This window comes from Lynx canadensis, chromosome D1, assembly GCF_007474595.2.
Source record: "Lynx canadensis isolate LIC74 chromosome D1, mLynCan4.pri.v2, whole genome shotgun sequence".
Taxonomy (NCBI): domain Eukaryota; kingdom Metazoa; phylum Chordata; class Mammalia; order Carnivora; family Felidae; genus Lynx; species Lynx canadensis.
The window spans coordinates 96,557,399-96,570,084 of NC_044312.2; the positions used below are offsets into that span (position 1 = coordinate 96,557,399).

At 41.7% G+C, this 12,686-nt stretch overlaps 1 protein-coding gene and 1 non-coding gene across 2 annotated transcripts in view; both read left to right on the plus strand.

Annotated features, from left to right (window-relative positions):
• The window catches only part of HSD17B12 (hydroxysteroid 17-beta dehydrogenase 12), a 167,219-nt gene that overhangs the window by 126,557 nt on the left and 27,976 nt on the right, over positions 1-12,686 (plus strand). The gene's annotated exons all lie outside the window — the stretch shown is intronic.
• LOC115526603 lies at positions 9,879-9,982 on the plus strand. Its single transcript, XR_003972659.1, has one exon. It is a non-coding gene; the product is annotated as a U6 spliceosomal RNA (small nuclear RNA).

Below are 12,686 nucleotides of genomic sequence, written 5' to 3' on the forward strand. Positions count from 1 at the left end.
AAAATAATGAGTTGTTACAACTGTGTACATGTATTTCCTAATATATTTTAATGAGTTAATGATGAAAAGTATATTGAAGTGTTTAAATTTTATTTTATAGAAGTGTTAATATTAGCTACAAATTAATGTCCTGATATTTTTTTTTTATGAAAAAATTTTTTAATGTTTATTTTTGAGAGAGACGGAGTGTGAGTGGGGAAGGGGCAGAAAGAGACAGGGAGGGGCGCCTGGATGGGTCAGTCGGTTAAGCGTCTGACGTCAGTTCAGGTCATGATCTCACAGTTTGTGAGTTTGAGCCCTGAGTTGGGCTCTGTGCTGACAGCTCAGAGCCTGGAGCCTGCTTCGGATTCAGTGTCTCCTCCTCTCTCTGCGCCTCCCATGCTCATGCTCTATCTATCTCTCTCTGTCTCTCAATAGTAAATAAACATTAAAAACAAATTTTTTTTTAAAAAGAAAGAAAGAGAGAGGGAGACACAGAATCTGAAACAGTCTCCTGGCTCTGAGCTGTCAGCACAGAGACCGATGTGGGGCTCGAACTTGGGAACGGCGAGATCATGACCTGAGCCAAAGTCTTGCTTAAGCGACTGAGCCACCCAGGCGCCCCAGTCTCCTGAAAATTTAACCCCTTTGTCAGATAAGCCATATATAATTTTTACTCTAGATACAGTAGTATTTTCTCCTGTAGCCTTCTGCTTGTCAGTGCTTCCATGTTTATATGCCTTGATATTAAAAAAACACGGCCTCCTCTGTCTCCCAAGACATGCATTTTTGGCTGGCAGTCTACTGAATACTAACGGTAAAAGCCCAGGGTCTTGACCTTGACCTGTGAGAACCAGTCAGCTTGCTGTGTTTCACGGCCACACACTGCATCCTTCAAGCAGCTTCTGAGCCAGAGCAACACGGGTGGTGGTGGTCACCTCATGCCCTGCTTGAAGACAAGTAGGCAGGGGGTCAGTGCCGAAAGAGCAGCACAAATCCAACAGCACTGTAGAGTACCTCTCAGGTTTTTTTAAATAACTGTGAAATAAGAATGGTGGCACCAGTCCTAACATCTCGACAGATTATGAAATGCTTCTCCCTATTCTTCCTTCTTCCTCTTCTACTTTGTCTTTCCATATTGGCATACGTACTTGTTCAACCACGAAATGAGTCAGGGAGACAAATGCTAACTTATTAAACATGTCATAGCATATCATATGGTGAACCATATTGGTGGGAAGTGTCCACCGCCACAGGAACTGGTTTAGGCTTACCATGTCTGTAAGCCTGATTTTGCAAATCACATCCCATTTACAAAGCACTAAGGGCGTTTGCTATTCAAAACACTGGAGCGCCTGGGTGGCTCAGTCGGGTTGAGCGTCCAACCTCGATTCAGGTCATGATCTTGGCTGGCTTGTGGGTTCAAGTCCTGCGTTGGGCTCTGCGCTGACAGCTCAGAGCCTGGAATCTGTTTTGGATTCTGTGTCTCCCTCTCTCTCTCTGCCCCTCTTTCCTTTTGTGTTCTTCTATCGTCTGTCTCTCTCTCTGAAATAATAAACATTAAAAAAATTTTTAAAACACTTGTACATTAAGCTGAATAGTCATCCTTTATTTTATCTTTAGAGTAAATACGAACCTTCCTGTACCTTTGTGATGTGCACTTTTAGTGGAAAAACAGTTCAAAACTCTTGCTTTATTCACCACGGAATGAATAGCATCTGGAGGGTAGCCAAGTGGTCTTTGTTGTGCTGCAGACAGGATCCGTGTGGTTGGCATCTCTGTTGCATAGATGACTAGTGAGTGTTCAGGTGTGAGAATGGTTTGACTCGAGGAGGCAGAGGCGAGTGGTGTGCACTGGGTAACCAGTCAGCGGCCAGAAAGACGAGTTAGGACATGATTGTGCACGAGCTTGGGCAGTGGCTAAGAGGGATGGAGAGCCTTGAGCAGAAAAGTAAGGTGTCATCTGATGCACGTTTTAATTTTTTTTTTTTTCAACGTTATTTATTTTTTGGGACAGAGAGAGACAGAGCATGAACGGGGGAGGGGCAGAGAGAGAGGGAGACACAGAATCGGAAACAGGCTCCAGGCTCTGAGCAGTCAGCACAGAGCCCGACGCGGGGCTCGAACTCACGGACCGCGAGATCGTGACCTGGCTGAAGTCAGACGCTTAACCGACTGCGCCACCCAGGCGCCCCTGATGCACGTTTTAGAAAGGTGGTTCTAGTGGCAGAGTGGCCATATGTGTTTATGGTATATGAGTTGATTTTCTGTCTACTGAAGAAAGGGCATTCACCTGGATAAGGTTTTCTGTGTGAGGCTCCCAGGCTCAGTGTTCTTCCATGCTGCTGTGATTTGCCCTATGGTGTATTTTGATGAATTGGGCCTATTGCGCTTTAGTTGACTGTGTTATGTTGCCAGGGCCAGGGCTACATTTCCTGTAGAAATGTAACTATGTTCGGAGCCCCGGGGTAACTTAAAAGAAGATGAAAATTGGTCTGGCTGTAGAATCTTCGAAGATTTTATGGTGGCTGGACATCAGGGGAACTAGGGCATGGGTGTCTGCTGCCTAATGTCATAATAAATGTATTGAAAATAGTTTATACCAGAAAGAAGACAGCTTCTTCTCATCATCAGTACTGGTCCAAGTTTTGCCTCCTCGCACAAACCGCTCGATAGGGACGCCTGACTTGAGAAGCATGCCAGGAAAGAGGAATGAAATCAGTATACCCCTGTGACCCTGGGTTTGTTCCCCTAATCTGGAGATGTTTGTTGGGTGAGGCCCCAGCATCTTGTTGTAGGTCCTGTGCCACCTCACAGGCATTGAATGACCTGGATGCGTCAGGTCCGGGATTATCATGTGGTCTGTGTGCTCCTGTGTTAGTAGGTCAGATGATTATAAAAAGTCACATAAGTTCCACATCCCGACAGAGGAATAAGAGAAGTGAAATATCCTGACCAGAGAAATTATGGGTCATCACCAGATGCAGTAGTGGTGAGTGGCCCAGAAGAATACTGGGCCAGAATACTTTTGACTATAGACCCTTGATGTGTAATCATAGAGTCCAGTCACCTCTCTTAGGCCATTGTCTAAGTCCTGCTTAACTCGACTTTCCCTTCACCAGACATAAAACTGTTAGTTGAGGTCACCCAAGAGGTGTTTAGGAGACTTGTTGCTTGCCTTACAGTTTTGCTTCACATCCTTCAGGGGTAAATTTAGTCCTGTCCTTGTTCTCCGCAGAGCGGGTAAGTGCCAAGGCGAGGAGGGCAGTGGTGTGGAAGTTCTGTCTAATTGACCAACATGGCAGGTAGATCAGCCTCAAGAGCTCGGAAGAGAGGTCCTACTAGCTGGGGCTTTTCCTTTTGTGATTTGAGATGCGCTGTGACTAAAATCTAGGATAAGTCTTATTTCTCCTCCAGAACGATGACCTTCGGACCAGAAATCGCCAAGTTTAGAGATAATTAAGCCTCCAGACATTGAACCAAACTCTTCTAAAACAGTTGCAGTTTTGTGCCTGGAGGGCTTTCCATCTCTGAATACTGAGAGTTTGCACATGAAATTGTTGTAGTACTGTTGATTACTCTGGGGGAAATAATAGGAAACGGGAGAAGTCCCGCAACTCCAGAGACAGATCAGTACGAGCCTGATTTTAAACAGGCAGGACACCGAGCTCCCCACAATTCAAAGACCAGTTCTAAAGCAGATCTTGCTCGCATTGTTTGTTTCTGATTTGAGATCACTTGTTTGATTTGGAGTTCCCTTCCTTCTGTAGGCCTGACAGTTTTTTGATGCCTTTAATGACAGTTTTAGGACCTCAAGACACTTTTTACTCCTTTTCAGATGAACACTACCCAAACAGTATTCCCTAAACTACTTGCAGTTCTTACCTAAGGGTGGGAAAACCATTTCTTCTGATGGTAGTGGGTCCCTGAAGCTGCCACTGGCATTTGTGAAGAAGGTGGACAGTAGGTAGGGGCCCTGCCTATACCTCAATCCCTTTGGAAATTTCCAGTCTACCATTCTGACAAGTGGAGAGGGACATTTCAACCTTCTTTATTACTACCTCTTTTAGAACAAAGAAGAAAGTGGGTGGGGTGTGACCCAGAATAGAATTTATTAACAACCTCTACTTACAGTGAGAAATTATACAGTAACTTTTGTTTGTTTTATTTGGGGTGGGGAGAAGTCCTTTTTTTTTTTAATAAAATTTTTAATGTTTTATTTATTTTTGAGAGGCAGAGACAGAGCATGAGTGGAGGAGGGGCAGAGAGAGAGGGAGACACAGAATCCAAAGTAGCCTCCATCTCTGAGCTGTCAGCACAGAGCCCAACGTGGGGCTCGAATCACAAACCACGAGATCATGACCTGAGCCGGAGTCGGATGTTAACTGACTGAGCCACCCAGGCACTCCAAGATGAGGGGAGAGGTCTTAAGCAGGGCATCAGAGTTTAGTTTTTCCTTCACTCAACCAAAGAGGGGGCTTGAAATCATGTCTTATTAGGAGTGGCTGAAAGAATTAGAGATGTTTAGCATGGAGAAAGGAAGCATGACATCACACACACACACACACACACACACACACACACACACACCCCAATGCCAGTTAATTCTACCTCCTTAGTATTTCGCAAATCAGCTCACTTCTTTTCATGCCCAGTGATGCCTTCCAAATTCCAAGCCCCTACCCCTTTCATTGGGAACTACTAGAATAGCCCCACCAGCCTTTTCGAAACAGCTTGTCTCCCTCTAGTCCAGTCTCCGTACCCCAACCAGAGTGTTACTTTGCATTAGGACATATCACACCACTGTGAGGTCCTTCAGTGATTTCTTTCCCTCAAGTCCTAACTCCTTGGTGTGACCTGTAGGGAAGGACCTACTTGATGTGGATGCTGCCCACCTCTCCAGTTCCACCTCTGGTCTGTCTCCCTCTACTTCCCTGCGTTCAGGTCAAAGCACCTTGAGTCTCTTGCACCTCATGTCCCTTCAGGCAGTTCCCTGTCCGTGGAAGCTCCCTCCTCTCCCACTTACGCTACTCATCCTTCAGTTCGCCCCCACAGTGTTCTGTCCTCGGGAGCTGGTAGGGAGCCTTCGAGACTACGCCTGGTCTCCCGGCCACACGGTTTCACTGCGCACTGCACATCTTCCCTTCCCTCAGCAGCTCATTTTCGGTGTAGTGCCTCTCTGCAATTTGTGAGCCCCATGAGTGTTGGTACCGTGTTCTTTTTGTTCTCTGCTGTTCCCTAGCCCTGGGCCTCACCTATGGCAGGTGTGCAGCAAATGCTTTTGAATAAGTGAGTGAGTTAAAAAGTGAAAATCTTCTTTCTTTGGGAAGAAGCAACCCACTTACTGTATGTGGCCCTAAAAGGCTGGACGTAGATCAATTATGGATATTTATACTGAAGGAAATCATGAGAACTTTACACCCTTTGGACCCGCCAGCAGTGGAATGGGCAAAAAGGGAGTTCCCTTCTGATTCTAGGCCGAAGGCTCAAACCAGTAGTCTCGACTGCACATGCCCTACCAACGTATTTCACTTAGTGCACGTTTCAAAATTGGGACAATTCAGGGGCACCTGGGTGGCTCAGTTGGTAAAGCAGCTGACTTAGGCTCAAGGCATGGTCTCGCAGTTTGTAGGTCGAGCCCTGCATCAGACTCTGTGCTGACAGTTTAGAGCCTGCAGCCTGCTTTGGATTCTGTGTCCCCACCTCTTTCTCTGCCCCTCCCCACTCCTGCTCTGTCTCTCCCTCTCAAAATTAAATAGACGTTAAAAAAAAATTTTTTTTTTAATTGGGACATTTCACACCCACATTTCTAGCTATTCTTGGGGGAAACTCTGAAGATGAGGTAATGCAGACCTGAAGTGTGGCATGACAGTATAAGTGGGGAGGGCAGAGTGGCCAGCAGGTGAGTGTGCTGGGTAATGAGGCCTGCCCTCTCCAGATCGCCACCGTCCCCACCCGGCCCTGCTCCCTGACTCACTGTGCTCGTATATGTTGCCCAATCCTTCCAGGCATTTGAGTTTGTACCCCCCTGTACAGGCAACCCCAGATATTCAGTCTACTCCAACTGAAAACCTGCTTCATGGACTTGAAGGATTAGAACGGTTTTAACTAAATCGGTCTCTTCCATCCCTATGATTATCTGAAATCAGAGCACTTGGTGTGCTTTGCCTGCTTTTGAAAAGCTGTTTTTTTCCTGTTAATGCCAGTATATATTCACTGTATGTGGCTCAGCCAGGAGGGTATAGTGCTGTGCCCGGCCCACGGTGTAGATAATAAATGTTTGGATGGATGAGAAGCACAGAAGCGTTGGTTTTCTTTTCCTACCTGGATTTGCCTTTGGCGTGTGACATGGTACCAGTAGAGGGAGCCCTCTGTTAATCTGGAAATCCTGGAGAAGAGGAATCTCTGTGCAGCCATCTAATTGTATTTAATTTAGGCATTATGTTAAGAATGTATTCCTCCACCCAGCCCCAAGAATTTAAGTTAACAACATTGGGAAATTAATAACTTGTAGGAAAGAAGAGTATGACTCTCAGCTCTGACCCCCCACTTGGGGCTTTTCTAGATGAAGACATTCCAAGTTAGTGCCTAGAGTCTTTTCATCCATTTTGAGAGCTGCTGTCATAATGCTCCTAACAATTTTCAAATAATGGGTACATTTGGCTCTTAGGGTCTCCTGGTAACAGGCTGCTTTGAGCATAACTGCAAAATGATGGTTTTGCCTAACTGCATGAGGACCACTCTTTGTGTGAAAAGCGAGTAGTTGTAGATTGTTTCTAAGGTTCTTTCCAGTTCAAAGCAAAGCTGGTTTATGGGAGAGAAAGAAATGCCTTATTTTGGGCTGAAATGTAAAAATCTCCTTGAAGGGGTGCCTGGCTGGCTCAGGTCAGTGGAAGTGTGCAACTCTTGATCTCAGGGTTGTGAGTTGAGCCCCACGTTAGCTGTAGAGATACTTTAAAAATAAAATCTTTTTAAAAATCTCTTTGAGAACTTTAGAAATTATTTTCTCCTAAAATTGTCACTTTTTGAGAAGTCAGCTTATTTGGGCGAAATTTTAAGGAATGGAAACTCTTAGCAAATTGTAACATGCCAAACTTGGAAAAGCAGTGTATGCTGTGTATATGTGCTTTTTAAATTTTTTCAGCATTTGTAGATTATGGCTTTTGATTATGTTATTATCCATTGGCATGCAACCCTCTGTTCTGGGAAGTTCTTTTATTTGTTCTTTAGTTCCATATTTTAACATGTATCAAAACAATTGACTACAAAAGGAAAAATGGGGTTGAATTTCAGGCTAAGTAGTATGTGGTGGGGGCGGGGAGAATGGCAAGGAGGGCTCTTACCTCAAAGACTTAAAACATTACCAAAGAGGAAAATCAAACAATACTTGGAGATCTCAAAGCACTTGAAAATTTTTACCTAATTAAGCTTTTCACCCCCTGTGCGTAAATATTCCATTAGCCATATAGGTGAGATTCAAAGAATTTCTAATGAAGTTGTATTCTCAGTATGACAGAGCTCACATGACAGCTTCTAAAGGAAAACTGTGCCGTGCCACGCCAGCATGACTTCCATGTGAGTCACCCTCATTTCTCCCAAAGAGGGCTGGCATAACATTATTGTTACTTTATGTGGTTCTTTTCACGATCAGACTATGGATTTTGTAAACTGCTGTTAATGATTCCAGTTGAAAACTTGTATAAGGCATTTGTATCTGCCTTCCTTCTAATTTTATGGGTTCTGTTTCACTTGCTTGAACTTAGATCCTGTTTACTCCAAGCAGGTGTCTCTGGGGTAAGAAGATGGGCAGATGTGGACAGAGTGGCTATCTGTGGTGTCCTAATTATTTATACGAATAGCCTGGATTCTGGGACTTTGCCCAGATTCTAGGGTTAAGTTGTTACACTTTAAATTCTATTTATATATAATGGTGGGTACAAGTGAAGTAATTTGTTGTCTTATTTTACGAAGTTATCTTGAATTTTAACCCTTTCCATTTGGGTTTTTGGTTGTCTTTTTTGAGCATAATGCGGTAGTATTTTCTTTGTACTGTTCTCTGTAGAAAACTGACTGAATGCCAGAGGTTACATGAGACAAAAATTATTTGATTGTAAAAATAAATCACTTGCTTGTAAGAGAATTTGCATGATTTGTGTAATTTGCTGTGTTACAAGTTTTCATGATAAACTAAAACGCAGGAAAACCTAAATTGACTATTGCGTTATAAATAAAGTTCCTTATATAAGCTCTTGATTACTGATGCCAGAGAAGGTGAAAGAGAAGAAAAAATTATTCATTTTAATTTCTTTAGAAATAGTATTAATTGTAGGGGCTTTTCTAATTGCAAAAGCAGTGCACGTAATTGCCAAAAATGTGAGCAGTATTTATAACACTAAGATGGTTATATTTTAATGTAACATTTCAGAAATTTTTTTTTTTTAGGCCCGCCAATGCATTTTTAAGTCAGGTATCTCAACTAAATGATCTAATGAAACAGATTTTGATGGTTTTATAAGCTAAATCAGCCTCTTATTTATTTCCAGGCCAGAATATACATAGCTGTGGTAATAAGTACAATAAATATTTCACTCTTTTTTTGAAGATACAATTTATTGTCCAGTTGGCTTACATACAACACCCAGTGCTCATCTTGAAAATGAATATGTGGTATGCCCAGAAGGAATTCTAAATTGAGCTGGCATTGCTAAAGACTTTTCATTTATCTTAACTTTTCTTTGTGTATCTTTGTGTATCTTTGTGTATTTGTATACTCTATGGGCAGCTGGCACACAGAGTGATGCAATATCTAGGTGCCATATAATATATATTGACCTTTCTTCTTTGACTTTAGGCTTCTGGGACTTTTTTTTTTTGTGGTGAGGATTAATGAAACTGTCACTAAAAATATATATATAAATAGGAAATGCTTGTTTTTTCCGCAAAGATTGAAGCTTTTCATTGCTGTAGAGGTACTACTGCAGCAACTTTTGCCACTTTTTAGACAAAAATTAAATTAAATTGTTTGCTGTATACTTTTGAAATAACTTCAACCCAGACGCAAACAAGTCCAAAATCATTGTTTACTGCTACTTTTCTAATATTCTTAACCACTGAACACACAAGTTATGGTAACCTTATTTAAGCAATATCTTAAGAGGAACAAAAAAATTTCCTGGTACAGCAATTATCACCTGCAGATGGCCTAAAATTAGCATATTGAGTTAACTCCAGAAAACAGCTTGTGAGCTGTGAAATGGAGTTCAGATAGATAGTGAGATTTCACAGAAATGCTGGTACATGGTATAAATAACCAGATATCAGATACCAATTGATGCATACAAAGTAAAATGAGAGTACTAATAGCATTAGTTAAAATATCCTATGTAAAACTTGATGTCAAAGAGATGCAATTTGATGTGAACATAGGGAAGCTTCTCTGCTTATTTGTATTGTTATTTGTGTACACATATGCAGCCAAAGAAGGCTTGACGTTGAATTTATCATGACTTATAATCTGATTAGAAGAGATTTAAGTATAGAACGAGGTGTTAGTCAGTGCTATAAAAGCATGCAGATTTCAAGTTAAACTTTCTCAAGCTTTTCAGGGTTGTTACTATTTGGCAGGTCAAAAAGCTGGTCCATTGTGTGGCAAGGAGAAATAGTTTAGAGCCAGAATTTAAAAGGAGAAGCCAACGAAACGATGCAAAAGAATTTTTCTAAAAAGAACTGAACTTTTTCCCGAGAGGACCTGAGGGATTATTTGGTCATTGAGCATCCAACAAATATTTCTGGCCCTTTAATAGCTAGACATCGAACACACTGTTTTTTCCTTTGTCTTTGTGCTAAATTATTTAAACTTGTTGAGTGTTAGCTCACATCTTTAAAGAATACATTTTGGAGCTGTCTTCGGCAGCACAAATCCTAAAGTTGGAATGATGTGGAGAAGATCAGCATGGCCCATATGCAAGGTGACCCAGAAATGCTTGCAGCGTTCCATAATTTTTGATGGTAACTTATTGCGGTAATCCTTTTGCAGTATCTACATCTATCAAATTGTTAATGTTGTACAGCTTAAACTAATACAATGTTCTCTGTCGGTTCTATCTTAATAAAGCTGGGAGTGGGAGGGTATATTTTGAATGTGTCCATACATTGAAGACCATCCAGAAAACATTTAGTGTTTAGCTATTAATGTGGTTTTGTAAGTAAGATTCTATCAAATGGGGTTTTATTTGGTCTCCAATTATGGATAACTATTGCCATTCAGAAAGAAAACATTAATGTATGACATATACATAGTGTAAGGAAAAAAATAGCTCCCAATGCACGCATTTATATTTCTTTAATATCCCAGCCAAAGTGGTATTCTATTGGATTATATTTAGAGTATAAATTTATGTCATAGAAAAAAATCTTAATTGAACTATAAAACTCCTGCACAACCACTAGGTAATAGTCATATGGTTCTGAGATCCCTGGTCAGAATAAAAGAATCCATCCACAGATTTTGTAGACTTTTCCTGGTAGTTTTCTGGGTAGATCACTGCCCACAAATCCTATCCCTTCTTCTCTCCTTTTGTGTCGGCTAAACAGTCAGTGGCTACCCCTATGAACTGAACTCCACTTAGCTACTCTTCAGTTAACAGGTCTCATTTCCTGTTTACATAGATGTGTGCACATGCACACACACATATATTCATGCCCTTGGGTGGGAGCGTGTTTATTATCAGTCTTCTTCCTCGTTCTGATTCTGGTGGGTCTCAGGACTTAGAGGACTGAATGATAGCTTCTCTCCACAGACTGCTTGGGGGACCTCTTACATTAGCTAAGCGTTATGGTCCCTGATGAAATGTGCTAAATAAATGTTTTCAGATGTTGCTAGAAATGCGTATAATCAACCCTTATCACAAAATACTCCACAACTGTTAATATGCCTGAAGAACATCCATTTATACTAGCATGGGAAGCTGTCCATGATGTGGTATAATATGCAGATTGAATGACATATATAACATGTTGGATGTGCATGTTTTCCCTCTATAAAAAGCTCCATTCAACAAAAGGCTTTTTTGAAGGCCTCAGGTCTCTAGCAAAGATTGTAGTTTCTTACAGCCGTTTGCCTTTTTGTATTCTATTCCTTCGGCTAGAATATTTTTTCCTCCTGATGAATTCCTGTTTATTCTTTCAGAACTTAACTGAAATGTAATCTGGGAAGCTCGACCTGATACCCCAGACATGATGAGTCTTGCTCCTAAGCATAATGCCCTCTGTCCTTACACTCAGAGTGCGTCTTGTAATGATTTGTTTATATGTGTATCTGTGCTCCTCCTAGGTAGTGCACCCCTATTGGCCAGCCCCAGGTTTGAGTAAAGAACATGGCCTCGACTAAGTAGGAGAATGTCTCTTATTACTTCATGTTGCTCAGACCATAAGTTGATATGCATAGAACATTTTAGGAGCTCTTTTTTTCTCCTGGGTTTGATAAAGTAACATCCAGTGTATTTTGTGATTCCATATCTTTAACTCTTATCCATAAGATGAAGATTCTTTTCAAAGCCTTATTGAGGGATAATTTTATAAGCCTATAATTCACTGACTTTAAGTGTACAATTGAATGGTAAATGAATTCACAGAGTTGTGCAGTTGTCACTAAATCCAATTTTAGAACAATTCCAGGAGGATCCTGACAGAAGTATTTTTAAATACTGACAGAACTATCTGGAAACTTGTGTCGTGGGTTGAATTTGATGACCTCAAAATGGGTCACTGTTTGTGGCTTTGAACTGTGTAGGGCACCACATGCTTAAAGGAGGCCCCGATACTTAGTGGTGCTGCATCATGAAAGAATAGTGCATGCTGGCAATAAGGGATGCTGATTTCTCTTCAGAGGCTTGCTCTGTGCTGAGCTCTGTGCCAGGTCCATTATATACATTACCTCATTTGAGATTCAGAATATAATAACCTGTAATGAAGATGCCTTCTTTATTTAATAATACATATGGACTCCGCAGACGAGAAGGAAGCTAATTTGACGTCACACTGCTAGTTAAGTGAAAGGGCTGGGATATGAACTTGGGCCTGACTTGTAGCACATTTGGCCTAAACGTTCAGTAGCTGTATTTTGAGCAATTACTATGGGGGTACCATAAAAGAGAAATCTTAGGAAACGTGTAAGCAAGTTGGAAGAGTCGTTTTAATCTGAAAAGAGAGGAGGTGAGTATACTGTGGAAAAGATCAACATCTGGAAATCAGCGTTTTTTTTGACTTGGCCCCATCCAGTTTGGTTTGAGGCCCCGTGGGCATACCCTCAGTTGGGTCCAGCAAACCTAGAAAGGGAACAAACAGGACTGTGTTGTAAAAATTACAAAGTAGCGGAGGCCATTTGGGCTCAGCATAATCTCTGGGTGAGTTTGCTTTGGGAATTGTTTCATCTTTTTATAAAAATTTCTTCAAGGTTTATTTATTTTTGAAAGAGAGAGAGAGTGTGTGAATAGGTGAGGGGCAGAGAGAGAGAGAGAGAGAGAGAGAGAGAGACGCAGTATCCACAGTAGGCTCCAGGCTCTGGGCTGTCAGCATGGAGCCCAGTGTGGGGCTTGAACTCATGAACTGTGAGATCATGACCTGAGCTGAAGTCAGATGCTTAACTGACTGAGCCACCCAGGTGCTCAAGGGGATTGTTTCATCTTTAAGTCTTAAAATGTTAACAC